Genomic DNA, 15,175 nt, shown 5'->3' on the forward strand with positions numbered 1-15,175 from the left:
TTGATGGTGTAGCTTTACTTAGAAATAAGTCTAGTGTTGTAGCACATTTCAGTCTCTGAATTTGAGATATAATTCTTAAATGTTGAGGGAAATTATAAGTCATGTTGACTACTAGAGGATATGCAGATAGGAAGGCCAATTGTAAATATTTCATGCCTTGTAATCTTGTACAAATGAAATGGTGTCAACGGATAACTTAAAGACCTTCAACGGATGAGAAACAAAGCTTCAACGGATGTCTCTAAAGCTTCAACGGATAACATCCTTCAATGGATGAGTGCATCAACGGATAGAGCTTTAACTGCTAACACATCAACGGATAAAACCATCAACGGATGAAGGCTTCAACGGATGTTCTGTTAAATAGCAGTTGACAAGTGGTAGTTGTACCTACAAACAGAGGCACATGGGTTGACAGAGACAACTGAGATGTGGTAGCCTAATTCAGGAACATCAGAAAAAGCAGCCGTTCAACTCTAGCATAAAGAGGCAATAGTCAACAATGTACTGGAGTAAAATGGAGTAGAAACAAGTGGAGAACTTATTTTATTATTGTACTTTTTATCTTTGTCTTCACTTGTAAACTTGGTGATATATAAACCAAGTAGCAGCTAGTAATTAGACAAGAATTTTTCCAGATCTGTTTAGAAAAATCTTGAGAGAAAAATTATCTAGTTTGTACTAGGACGCAGCTGTGATCAACTTCTTGAATCACAGATTTTCTGAAATACCATCTCTGATGGAACAACAATCCACCACAAAAGTTTTTAAGGTCTGTTGTGTTCTTTACATTAGTGTTTGAATATATATCTGTTTGTATTAGCTTAAAGCAATTCATACACTTGTTTATCTTAAACACATAGCCTTTGAAACTGCTCAAAACTTGAAAAAGTTTTGAGATTTACATTCAACCCCCCTTCTGTAAATCTCATTGTTAGTTCATTAGGAATAACAATTGGTATCAGAGCAAGCTCTTGACACACAAAGAGTTTAAAGATCTTGGAAACTAACAAAGATGAGTAAGAAGGATATTGGAGTAAAAATCCCAGTTCTTGACAAAGACAGTTATCACCATTGGAAGGTGAAAATGCACCTTCATCTACTCTCCCAAGATGAAGGTTATGTAAACTGCATTGAGAATGGTCCTCACATTCCCCACAAAGTAGCCACAGTTGCTACAGCCACAATTGCTGTTGGTCAATCCATTCCAAAACCTAGAGCAGAATGGACAATGAAAGACACAGAAGAAGTCCACAAGGATAAGAAGGCTATGAACATTTTGTTTAATGGTCTTGACAAGGATATGTTTGATAATGTGATAAATTGCACAACTGCCAAAGAGGTTTGGGACACAGTTCAGCTACTGTGTGAAGGTACAGAACAAGTAAAAGAAAACAAAATGCAGCTTCTCATTCAACAGTATGAGTATTTTCATTTTGAAGAAAATGAATCTTTAAATGACACACTCAATAGATTCCAAAAGTTGTTGAATGGACTGAAGCTGTATGGTAGAGTGTACCAGGTGAAGGATTCAAATCTTAAATTTTTAAGATCCTTGCCAAAGGAATGGAAATCCATGGCTGTTTCCTTGAGAAACTCTCAAGATTATAAGGACTTCACTCTTGAAAGATTATATGGAATCTTGAAGACTTATGAACTAGAGCTGGAACTGGATGAGGTATTGGAGAAGGGAAGAAAGAAAGGAGGTTCAGTTGCCTTGGTAGCTGAAAATGAGAAAGAATGCAGACAAGAAATTGTGAGATCTACATTAAACTCCAAAGATGGCACAAGCAAATCAGAATCAAGCAAGGGTAAGGAGCAAGTTGCTGAGAATGAAGACAACTCCAGCCAAGATGACTCTGATGGTATTGATGAGCATCTTGCATTTCTGTCCAGAAGATTTGCAAAGATGAAATTTAGGAAAAACACTAGAACCACTAAACCTCATAAGAACATGGTGGACAAATCCAAGTTCAAGTGTTTCAATTGTGGTATAAGTGGACACTTTGCAAGTGAGTGCAGAAAGCCAACTTCTGAAAAGAAGAAATTTGACCAAGTAGATTACAAAAAGAAATATTTTGATCTTCTCAAGCAAAAGGAGAGGGCTTTCATTACTCAAGAAAAAGACTGGGCAGCTGATGGAGAAGAAGAGGATGAAGATGTGGAATATGTCAACTTGGCTCTCATGGCTGATTCTGAGGAAAATGAAGTTAGTTCATCAAGCAACCAGGTAATCACTACTGATTTAACACAGCTTACTAAAGAAGAGTGCAATGATGCTTTTAATGACATGTCTACTGAACTGTATCATTTGCGTGTGTCTCTTAAATCCCTTGCTAAAGAAAATAGTAGGATTAAAGAGAACAATTTGTTTTTAAGTGATAGAAATGCTGTGTTAGAAGATAAGTTGATTGACCTAGAGAAAACTAAGCTACATTGTATATCTGTTGAAAATGAACTAGCTGAATCTGTTAAGAAAGTAGAAATACTTTCTAATCAATTAGAGAGAGAGAGCAAGAGGTGATTAAAGCCTGGAAGACATCTAGGGATGTTAGTGCTCAAATTGCCAAGGTCCAAGGAATTGAATCATTCTGTGAGACTGCCTGGGATAAAAACAAAAAGAAAATGGAATTAATTGATGGGCTGTCAACGGATGTGGAATCAACGGATGATGAAAGTTATCCGTTGAAGGAAGAAAAGGAGCATCCGTTGAAGGTTCCTCAATTAAAACAGGCAGATGTTTCTAAAAGTGAAAATCTAAAGAAACTCAACAAAAAGTTTGGTTCAACTTCCAAGAACTTTGTCAAAGAAGAAGCAAGCACATCCAAAGATTTCAGTAAGGTGAATATAGGACACATGACCTTAGAACAGTTAAAGAATAGGCTCAAAGTGGTTGAGGATAAAAAGGAAACTAAAAGGAAATCTAATAGAAATGGGAAGGTAGGGGTTAACAAACATAACAATTACACACCTGATAAGTATGCTCCTAGAAAAAGCTGTGTGCATTGTAGTAGTGTTAATCATCTATCTGCTAATTGCAAATATATTAAGAAAACTCCCATTCCTGTACCCTCTTTCATGCCTAATATGTCTGCATCACCTCTGCATGCTATGCCTGTTATGTCTCAACAGAATCCTTATGCACATTTTGCAAACATGCCATATTTTAACAATCCTTATCTTGCTGCATTTAGTATGCCTCAAATGCCATACAATATGCCAATATGGAATAACATGCTTGCACAATCCATGCCTTATCAAATTCCAAATGTGCTAAATGATTCTGTGACTAACCCTACACCTCAACCAACTACATCTAAGATCAATGTTGACTCAAAGTTACCTAAGTCTAAAGATGCAGGAGGAATGAAGTCTAGGAGAAAGGCTAACAAGAATGGACCCAAGGAAACTTGGGTACCAAAATCAACTTGATTGATTTTATGGTGTGCAGGGAAAAAGAAGAAATCTATGGTACTTGGACAGTGGCTGTTCAAGACACGTGACAGGAGATTTCTCCCTGCTCACAGAGTTTAAGGAGAGAGCTGGCCCTAGCATAACCTTTGGAGATGACAGCAAAGGGTTTACTATGGGATATGGCTTAATTTCAACAAGGAATGTCATAATTGATGAAGTTGCATTAGTTGATGGTCTCAAGCACAACTTACTGAGCATCAGTCAACTATGTGATAGAGGGAATATAATTTCCTTCAATTCAGAAGCCTGTGTTGTCACCAGTAAGAAAGACAACAAAGTGGTTCTAACTGGAGTTAGAAAAGGAAATGTGTACTTAGCTGACTTCAACTCTACAGATGCAGAATCTATTACTTATCTCTTCAGCAAAGCAAGTTCAGTTGAAAGTTGGCTATGGCACAAGAAGCTATCCCATTTGAATTTCAAGACAATGAATGATCTAGTCAAAAAGGACTTAGTTAGAGGAATTCCTCTTGTTGAATTCTCAAGGGATGGTTTGTGTGATGCTTGTCAGAAAGGCAAACAAAGGAAAGCATCATTCGAAAAGAAGCTTGAAACAACAATTGATGAACCATTACAGCTGCTACATATGGATTTGTTTGGACCAGTCAATGTATTGTCAATTGCAAGAAAAAGATATTGCTTGGTGATTGTAGATGATTTCTCAAAGTTTTCACGGGTCTATTTTCTTGGATCAAAGGATGAAGCAAGTGAAATCATTATCAATCACATCAGGCAAGTCAATAATCATCCTGACTTGAAAGTTAGGAATATCAGGAGTGACAATGGAACTGAGTTCAAGAATTTGACAATAAGGATGTTCTGTGAAGAAAATGGAATCATGCATGAGTTCTCAGCTCCAAGAACACCTCAGCAAAATGGGGTAGTTGAAAGAAAGAACAGATCTTTAATTGAGGCTGCCAGAACAATGCTTGAAGAATGTTAGGGCGAAAACACGCACTAATATTCACGCAAGTATACGCGTTCGCAAGTAATATAGAATACTTTCTAGTTCGTTCCCTCAGAGACTCAGACTAAATTATTGTCTAATTAAACTCACTCACCAATGTATGATTACTTCTCAATGTTAAGATAATAACACTTAAAATTGTTGATCAAATATTAACTATAATTAACTACTTAATTAACCACTTAACTAACACTTCAAATTATCAATAATAAAACACTCATGAGATCACAACTTCATTATTACTTCCTTCTATAGCCATTGTTATTACATTTAGCATGTGACAGTGATGACATTAATCGAATAACACGAAACTGATAAAAGCCAACTTTCATTGTACTAATACCATTCTACCAAGCATCCACAATTAAGATAGAAGTTGAATAGTCATCAATTATGTTGAGTTCCTATATGTCTACAGAAATTGACAACACAACGATTTAAGCACAAGTTATTCCTTTTGATTACATAGGGCAAATAAAACTGTTAAGGTTACCCACTAATCATGCACAACGTACATGAACCTATGCTAGCATGGCAAGTTCTAAATCTCAAGATCCACCGTCGCTTCACAAGAGATTAACACCCTATCTTATATGTCCGCGATGCACATAAGACGAATACGCGCAACCAATACTAGATATCATGCAATTATCACACACTAAAGTATTAAACAATTAACTAAAGAATTCCATAATAAATCCATTGTAACCCCATGATCACGATTATCCCATAATAGAACTCATCGCCATCATGGGTTCATATGAAATCATGATAAACAAACACAAGAAAATAATAACTAAACTAATTATATTAAAACAGAGTACGTCACAAGAGTAAATAAGTCAAAGCAAGAAAACTAGCATCCAACGTTACAACGAAACAAGAATCACAAGAATATATGCTTCCTCTTCGTTGCGGTGTGCTAAATCGGTCTTCTTCCTTATCTCCTTCGCTTCTTGCGTAAAACACAATCTAAAACATAATCTCCTTAACACTCTCTATGAAAACGTCTCAAATCTACCTATATAATAGTCCCATAAAACTCAGATTACATAGAAGTTGGAAGCCACACAGAAGTAGAAGTCTAAAATAATTCAGCTTTTTCCCCGACCTTGCGCGGCCGCTCAGCATTTCTGCATGGGCGCGCAGGCTGCTGCGCGGCCGCTCAGCATTGCTGCGCGGGCGCGCAGGACCCTACTGGAAAAATTCCAAGCTTGCTCCGTTTCTTCGCCGTAATCTACCCATTCCTTTACTCTCGCAATGGTGAACACATGCCAAGGCTTATTCTTGATGATTCCTCCCCCGAAATGCAACTAATACCCTGAAATGCATAAACACTAGAAAAACGCATTAAATACACAAAATACTTGATTTCAAGACACCAATTTAAGCCATTTTAAGACGTTCTAAGTGGTATAAAATGCCACTTATCACACCCCCAAACTTAAATCGATGCTTGTCCTCAAGCGTCACAGACTCAAAACAAATAAAAATATGCATGAATGCAATCTATATGAAAATGCAACGATCCCCCTTACTACAATTAACCAACCAAATTGTCACATCTCAACGAATGCAGTTAGACATCTAAAGATCAATAAACTCATGCAACTGGACAAACAGCCAGAAACGTGGTGTGTGCGAATGCTTAACAGATATGCTTCAGAACTAGACCAATTACTATGACTAGACTATCCTCAAGGCAATCCTACGATTATACAAAGAATAAAAATTCTAGGCACAAAGTGATATACAACACTACAAGAACTCTGGAGCTTACTACGGAATTGTGCTTTTTATTTACAACTCAAATGCTTATTTGACCGTGCAATGAGTGAGGTCCACAAAAGACTTATACAATGGTATCCATGTAACGAGCGTTAGGTTAGCGGATCCCAGACTCTAAAAGCCTTAGGTCACTAGGCACAAAGTCCCCTAAGAACTTAATAACTCGAATACCAAAGAGCCCACTCTTGATCAATTATGCAGAATTTTTTTTTTCCATAACTTCTGAGCAAGTGCGTTTCGCTCCATCTTACTCAACCTTAGACTACTCGCAACATAAGCGAGCCGGCTACTAGCCATTTGATGCCTAGCCACAACTAGCAACAACTTCCATATTTTTTTTCTCCAAAAAATTTTTCTTTTTCATGTTTTTATCACTAAGAACCTATAATCGAATTCTAAGCATAATAAATAGATTGACCTTGAAAACAACCAAATCATAACAACAATCTAGCCCTTACGCATTCTTTAAGACTCAGTGGACTTACAATTGTTTCTAGCATGCATATCAACCTACACAACTTAATATCACTTTAATGCTATCACTACATTCGCATCAATATCACAATTCAGTCGATAAATCATTGCAAAAGGGATCATAGTAAATGCATGAGCTACATGACATTCATAAAAAAAAACTATATGGCATAAATTATGCAACTATATGAACTAACTATCATGAATATGCAACTAAATGACACACACACAATATTCCTTTAACTACCACCCCCAAACTAAAAATCTTCACTGTCCTCAGTGAAAGTAGTAGAAAGGAACACAGGGTATACCTACTCGGATTCATCATCATCATCACCCTCAGCGGGTGGAGTATCAGGCGGCGGGTATGCAGAGTCCTCACCAAAAACTGGCCACTGGATATCAGCTCCAAGGCCTCGAAAAGCAGTCCCTAACGCAAGGGTGAGCTCCTGAGCAAACCTACTCTGCGTCTCATACATGGCATCCATCCGCCGTGAAAGCCTCCTATACTGGGCATCACCCATCCCAGCACCCTCCTGAGCTCTCGACGAACCAGCCTCACCACGCCCTGGCCTAGCCATAGTAGCACCTCGTGCTGGACGCCCTCCTGGAAGACGATAACCCAGCCCATGCTCCTCAGGCTCACCACCGGTCCACTCCTGCATCCCATTCAGAGTGCCAGAATCTATCGGAGCTGCTGGCAACTGCAACTGCTCATGAGCCGGCCAGTTCACTCCCACTGCTCGGCATAGCTTCGTAACCGTGGATGCATAAGGGATGTTCATATGCTTTGCTCCCCTCAAAAACTTCAGAATTCCTTGGTAGATAAACTCACCAAGGTCCACATAGTATTCCTCATTCAGAATTCCCCACAACAGTTGTGCTCTCTCAACTGTGACCTCGTGTGCATGTGAAGAAGGCAAAATATTAGCACATATAAATGCATTCCATGCACGGGCATACCTGTTCATGGCGATCGCCGGAAAGTGACGATACTCATTATTGGCTGGACTGCGGTTCCAAACTATGCCCGGTCGACAGAGAGTCGCACAAATCAAATCCAAGTCAAAATCCTCAACAGTCTTTTCATTCCAGTTCTCCTCCTCGGGCTTCCTCTCTCGCTGTCCAATCACACAGCGAATCGTCGCAGGATGATAATCAACCGTCAGCCCACGGACTACAGAAAACCCATTCTTTTCAGCCTTCGCGTTCGCGTAAAACTCGCGAACAACGCTCATTGGTACTGCTTCGGGTGACTCACAAAAAGCTATCCACCCCTTCTCTGCAATCATGGGCAACAACTCACCATCCCTCCCTGATGGTAAAAACCCCCTCTCCTTCAGAATCGGCTTCCCCAACAGCCTAGTGTACTCCTCCTCCGCAGCTCTGTCAGTTAACCGAGGTCTTGCAGCAGTGCCCCTCGAAGAATCAGCAATAGGAACTGTGCTGCTGCTGTCAATAGTGCGTGCTCTCTTGGGTGCCATTGATTCGTGAATAGAAGTGTGTAAGAACTGATTTTTGATGTTTGTGAGAGGGTTTAAGTGTAGGAAGTTTTGTGGAAGATATGTAGGATAGGTGTATGTATATATAGGGTATGGATTAGATTAGGGTTTGGGAATTAAGGGTTAAAATGATGGGGTAGTGGGAACAATTCGTGGGTTTATGGGCTAAAACTGTTTTTGTGTTTTTGTTTTTTTTTTTTCTGAACTGCAAAAAATTTTCTGGAACTCGACCCCTGCGCGGCCGCTCAGCATTTCTGCGCGGGCGCGCAGCAAGCTGCGCGGGCGCGCAGAGGGTCTCTGGAATTTTTTTTTTCAGCCCCTGTTTTCTGATTTTTTTGTGTTTTTGGATAGGTTATTAACTTCTAAGGGTTCCTGTAACAACAATTCATGGGTTGCCTCCCACGCAGCGCTTCTTTTTCGTCATTAGCTTGACGTTCCGTACCTTTCTCAAGTAGTCAATAAAATGGCACTAACCACCTCTCGGTTTGCCATGTCCCCATAGTAGTGCTTCAACCGCTGACCGTTAACCTTGAATGCTTGGTCCGAATCATTCTCAAAAATTTCCACCGCTCCATGTGGAAACACAGTTTTGACAATAAAAGGTCCAGACCACCTTGATTTCAACTTCCCAGGAAAAAGTCGGAGCCGAGAGTTGAATAAAAGAACTTGTTCCCCTGACACAAATAACTTAGGATGTAGCTTCCTATCGTGCCACCTCTTCACCTTTTCCTTATACATTTTGTTATTCTCGTACGCTTGAAGTCGAAATTCATCAAGTTCATTAAGCTGAAGCATTCTTTTCTTACCAGCTGCATCTAAATCCAGGTTCAATTTCTTCAATGCCCAGTAGGCCTTATGCTCAAGCTCCGCTGGTAGATGACATCCCTTACCGTACACCAACTGAAACGGTGACATCCCTAGTGGAGTTTTGTATGCTGTTCTGTAAGCCCAAACAGCTTCATCGAGCTTTAAAGACCAATCCTTCCTTGACGGACAAACAACCTTCTCTAGAATGCGCTTTATCTCTCTATTAGACACTTCCGCTTGACCATTTGTTTGCGGATGATAGGCAATAGCTACTCGATGATTCACATTATAACGCTGCATCATAGAAGTGAACTTACGGTTGCAAAAATGCGATCCTTCATCACTTATGATTACCCGAGGCGTTCCAAACCTTGTGAAAATTTGCTTATGAAGAAAATTTAGTACTACCTTTGCATCATTTGTCGGTAAAGCTTTAACTTCGACCCATTTTGAGACATAATCGACTGCCAACAAGATGTACTGATTATTGCAAGACGAGATAAAAGGCCCCATGAAATCGATTCCCCATACGTCAAAGACCTCGACTTCAAGCATCACATTTAATGGCATCTCATCCTTCCTTGACAAATTTCCCACTCTTTGGAAACGATCACACCTTAAAACAAACTGATGAGCATCCTTGAACAAAGTAGGCCAGAAAAAACCTGCTTGCAGAATACGAGCTGCCGTCTTCTCACCTCCATAGTGTCCACCATAAACCGTGGAATGGCAGTCTCGTAATATCCCCTCCGTCTCACAGAACGGGATACATCTCCTGATGATCTGGTCATCTCCCTGTCTAAACAAATATGGTTCATCCCACATATACCACTTCACCTCATGCAGAAACTTCTTCTTTTGCGCGGATGTCAAATTAAGAGGCATTATATTGCTGACAAGATAGTTTACAATATCTGCAAACCATGGTTCTTCCTCCTGAATTGCAAACAACTGCTCATCCGGAAAAGATTCATTGATTAACGTCCTATCTTGTGAAGTAGAATCGGGATTCTCCAACCTAGAGAGATGGTCAGCTACTTGATTCTCGGTACCTTTTCTATCTTTGATCTCTAACTCAAATTCCTGAAGTAAAAGCACCCAACGAATGAGTCTCGGCTTCGAATCCTTCTTAGAAACCAGATAGCGAATAGCTGCATGATCAGTGAATACTGTTACTTTCGTAACAAGCAGATAAGATCGAAATTTCTCAAAGCCAAAGACTATAGCCAAAAGCTCCTTCTCAATAGTGGTGTAGTTCAATTGGGCACCATTTAAAGTCTTACTCGCATAGTAGACCACATGGAAGAGATTTTTCTTGCGCTGTCCCAGAACTGCACCTACCGCATAATCACTCGCATCACACATCATCTCAAACGGTTCTGTCCAATCTGGTGCTGTAATAACTGGTGCAGTGATCAAACTCTTCTTGAGAGTCTCGAATGCTGCCAAACATTCATCATCAAATTTGAAAGGCCCATCTTTCTCAAGCAAATTGCACAACGGCTTAGATATCTTTGAAAAGTCCTTGATGAATCGCCGATAAAAACCCGCATGACCAAGAAAACTACGGATTCCTTTCACAGAATTGGGTGGGGGAAGATTTTCAATGACTCCCACCTTGGCCTTATCCACCTCCAGACCCTTGCTAGAGACCTTATGCCCAAGGATAATGCCTTCACGCACCATAAAATGACATTTCTCCCAATTAAGCACCAAATTAGTTTCCACGCATCTTTTGAGTACGGCGCGCAGATTATTCAAACATTCATCATATGAGTGTCCAAAGACAGAGAAGTCATCCATGAACACTTCGACGTTATTTCCAATCATGTCAGAGAATATAGCCATCATACATCTCTGAAAGGTGGCCGGGGCGCCACATAACCCAAACGAAACTCTACGAAAAGCAAATGTGCCAAATGGACAAGTGAAGGTAGACTTTTCCTGATCCTCTGGTGCAATACAAATCTGATTATACCCGGAATAACCATCCAGAAGACAAAAATACTCATGTCCCGCCAATCTGTCAAGCATTTGATCAATAAATGGAAGAGGAAAGTGATCCTTCCTTGTGGCTTTGTTCAATTTCCTATAATCCATGCATACTCTCCATCCTGTAACTGTTCGAGTAGGGATGAGCTCATTCTTTTCATTTGCGACCACAGTGATACCTCCTTTCTTAGGTACACATTGTACGGGGCTCACCCACGAGCTGTCAGAAATAGGATAAATGATGCCTGCATCTAGCCATTTCAGAATTTCTTTCTTCACCACCTCCTCCATGATGGGATTCAGTCTTCGTTGCTGTTCCACAGTTGGCTTACTACCTTCCTCTAGCAGAATTTTATGCATACAATATGAAGGACTTATCCCCTTGATGTCTGCTATGGTCCATCCTATAGCCGATTTGAATTCTCTCAAAATCCTTAAGAGCTTGTCTTCCTCACTACCTGAAAGGTCAGCTGAAATAATAACAGGTAACGTAGATGAATCACCTAAAAAAGCATACCTCAAGTGTTCAGGTAGTGGTTTGAGCTCCAAGGTAGGTGCTTCCTCTATTGATGGTTTGAGCTTCCCTTCAGCATTCTTAAGGTCAGAAGTACCAAGAGATTCAAATGGTATGTCCAGCTTTCGCTTCCAGGGAGAAGCGTTCAGATATTGTAATTGCTCGTTGCTATCTTCATCATCACTGTCAAATTCCCCCACTAAGGCCTTTTCCAATGCATCAGACATTAACATGTGCTCGAGTTCCGAAGTAACCGCGGAATCAATCACATCCACTTTTAAGCACTCCTCATCTTCTGTAGGGAATTTCATTGCCTTGAATACGTTGAAGGTCACATCCTGATCTTGGACCCGCATAGTAAGTTCCCCTTTTTGCACATCTATCAAGGTATGGCCAGTAGCCAAGAAAGGCCTCCCCAAGATTATGGGAATCTTCTTATCTTCCTCAAAATCCAGAATAACAAAATCTGCTGGAAAGAAGAGCTTATCCACCTTGACGAGCACATCCTCAACTATACCCCTTGGGTAAGTAATGGAACGGTCCGCCAATTATAGCGACATGTATGTGGGTTTTGGATCAGGCAGATCCAGCTTTTTAAAGATCGACAAGGGCATCAGATTAATGCTTGCTCCCAAATCACAAAGGCACTTGTCAAAAGTTAGATTGCCAATGGTGCAAGGAATGGTGAAGCTTCCTGGATCTTTCAGTTTTGGTGGTAACTTTTGTTGCAGAACCGCGCTGCATTCTTCCGTGAGAGCAACAGTTTCAAGGTCATCCAGTTTCACCTTCCTTGAAAGAATAGTCTTCATAAACTTCGCATAACTAGGCATTTGTTCCAGAGCCTCAGCGAAAGGTATATTGATGTGAAGTTTCTTGAACACCTCCAGAAACTTCCCGAACTGTCTATCCAGCTTTTGTTGCTGCAATCTCTTAGGAAAAGGTGGTGGAGGATAGAGCTGTTTCTCCCCTGTATTAGCCTCAGGCAAAGTGTGTTCAACATTAGTCTTCCTTGGTTCCACCGCTTTCTCCTTTTTCTTAGATTCTTTATCTCTAACTTCAGCTTCTACTTCTTTTGCCTTTTCATTCTCAGCTACTTTTCCAGACCTTAAGGTAATAGCCTTGACTTGCTCTTTAGCTTCCTTTCTGCCTGGTACTTCCGTGTCACTGGGAAGAGTGCCAGGTTGACGATTGAGCACTGCATTGGCTAATTGACCGATTTGATTTTCCAAGGTCTTGATAGAAACCGCCTGACTCTTGCATAACAGCTTAAGTTCCTCAAAATCAGCACTAGTAGGTGCAGCTGCACTTCCCAGTTGAGGATATGATTGCCTTGTAGCATACTGTTGTGGTTGCTGGAATCCAGGTGGGTTAAACTGTTTACTCACCCCTTGCTGATATGGTGGCTGAATAGCATTCTGATTATTCCCCCAGCTGAAGTTTGGATGATTTCTGTTATTAGGATGATAGGTCGCTGGCACAGGCTGCTGTTGTCACTGATAATTATTCACATACTGAACAGATTCGTTGACAAGAGAACACTGATCCGTAGCATGAGAACCTGCACAAAGCTCACAAACCATAGCTATTTGATTAACTCCATACGTAGCCAGAGAATCAACCTTCATTGATAGCGCTTGGAGCTGGGCTGCAATAGCGGTGGCTGCATCAACTTCCAGAATACCTGCGACCTTGCCTGACGTCATCCTCTGAGTTGGGTTTTGATGCTCATTTGCAGCCATTGTCTCTATAAGATTATACGCCTCAGTATAGCTTTTAGCCCATAAGGCTCCTCCAGCTGCTGCATCGAGCATGGGCCGAGTTTGGGCCCCCAAACCATTATAAAAACCAGTGATTACCATCCAATCCGGCATTCCATGATGTGGACATTTTCTCAACATTTCCTTGTAGCGTTCCCAAGCCTCGCACATAGATTCTGTAGGTTGCTGCGCAAACTGAGTAAGAGCACTCCTCATAGCAGCAGTCTTTGCCATTGGATAAAACTTCACCAGAAACTTTTGCGCAAGATCTTGCCACGTAGTGATGGACCCAGCTGGTTCAGAATGTAACCAGTCTTTAGCCTTATCCCTCAGTGAGAATGGGAAAAGCCTCAACTTGATAGCCTCATCAGTCACGCCATTATACTTAAAAGTGCTGCAGATCTCGACAAAATTTCTTATGTGCATGTTGGGGTCTTCAGTTGCCGCTCCTCCAAAAGAAACAGAATTCTGCACCATCTGAATAGTGCCCGGCTTGATTTCAAAGGTGTTAGCTTGAATAGCCGGATGAAGGATACTTGACTGAATATCATCAATTTTAGGCCGAGAAAAATCCATAAGAGCTAGATCAGCTTGAACAATACGATCTCCCATGTTTACTGGTTCTTTCTGCTCAGCGCCTGAATCCGAATCCTCAAAATCTAACTTCTCCGGAATATCAAGAACTTCGTTTGTCTCCTCAGTTGTATCTAAAGTCCTCTTGCGAGCACGAGAACGAGTTTGCATAAACGCTTGCTAAAGTACCTGAAACACAACCGAAAAGAGTAAGTAACTACTACGTCCTAATCACTGAGTCTTAATGACCAATGATGGTAAGTACATAAACTAAACAAATACGCCGAGTCCCCGGCAGCGGCGCCAAAAACTTGTTAGGGCGAAAACACGCACTAATATTCATGCAAGTATACGCGTTCGCAAGTAATATAGAATACTTTCTAGTTCGTTCCCTCAGAGACTCAGACTAAATTATTGTCTAATTAAACTCACTCACCAATGTATGATTACTTCTCAATGTTAAGATAATAACACTTAAAATTGTTGATCAAATATTAACTATAATTAACTACTTAATTAACCACTTAACTAACACTTCAAATTATCAATAATAAAACACTCATGAGATCACAACTTCATTATTACTTCCTTCTATAGCCATTGTTATTACATTTAGCATGTGACAGTGATGATATTAATCGAATAACACGAAACTGATAAAAGCCAACTTTCATTGTACTGATACCATTCTACCAAGCATCCACAATTAAGATAGAAGTTGAATAGTCATCAATTATATTGAGTTCCTATATGTCTACAGAAATTGACAACACAACGATTTAAGCACAAGTTATTCCTTTTGATTACATAGGGCAAATAAAACTGTTAGAGTTACCCACTAATCATGCACAACGTACATGAACCTATGCTAGCATGGCAAGTTCTAAATCTCAAGATCCACCGTCGCTTCACAAGAGATTAACACCCTATCTTATATGTTCGCGACGCACATAAGACGAATACGCGCAACCAATACTAGATATCATGCAATCATCACACACTAAAGTATTAAACAATTAACTAAAGAATTCCATAATAAATCCATTGTAACCCCATGATCACGATTAGCCCATAATAGAACTCATCGCCATCATGGGTTCATATGAAATCATGATAAACAAACACAAGAAAATAATAACTAAACTAATTATATTAAAACAGAGTACGTCACAAGAGTAAATAAGTCAAAGCAAGAAAACTAGCATCCAACGTTACAACGAAACAAGAATCACAAGAATATATGCTTCATCTTCGTTGCGGTGTGCTAAATCGGTCTTCTTCCTTATCTCCTTCGCTTCTTGCGTAAAACACAATCTAAAACATAATC

At 40.2% G+C, this 15,175-nt stretch overlaps 1 non-coding gene across 1 annotated transcript; it reads left to right on the plus strand.

Annotated features, from left to right (window-relative positions):
- Window positions 1-13,387: 13,387 nt before the first annotated feature.
- On the plus strand, window positions 13,388-13,494 carry LOC141694167 (small nucleolar RNA R71). The gene has a single exon (XR_012563493.1). It is a non-coding gene; the product is annotated as a small nucleolar RNA R71 (small nucleolar RNA).
- Window positions 13,495-15,175: the final 1,681 nt, after the last annotated feature.

Source organism: Apium graveolens, chromosome 10 (assembly GCF_009905375.1).
Source record: "Apium graveolens cultivar Ventura chromosome 10, ASM990537v1, whole genome shotgun sequence".
Taxonomy (NCBI): Eukaryota; Viridiplantae; Streptophyta; class Magnoliopsida; order Apiales; family Apiaceae; genus Apium; species Apium graveolens.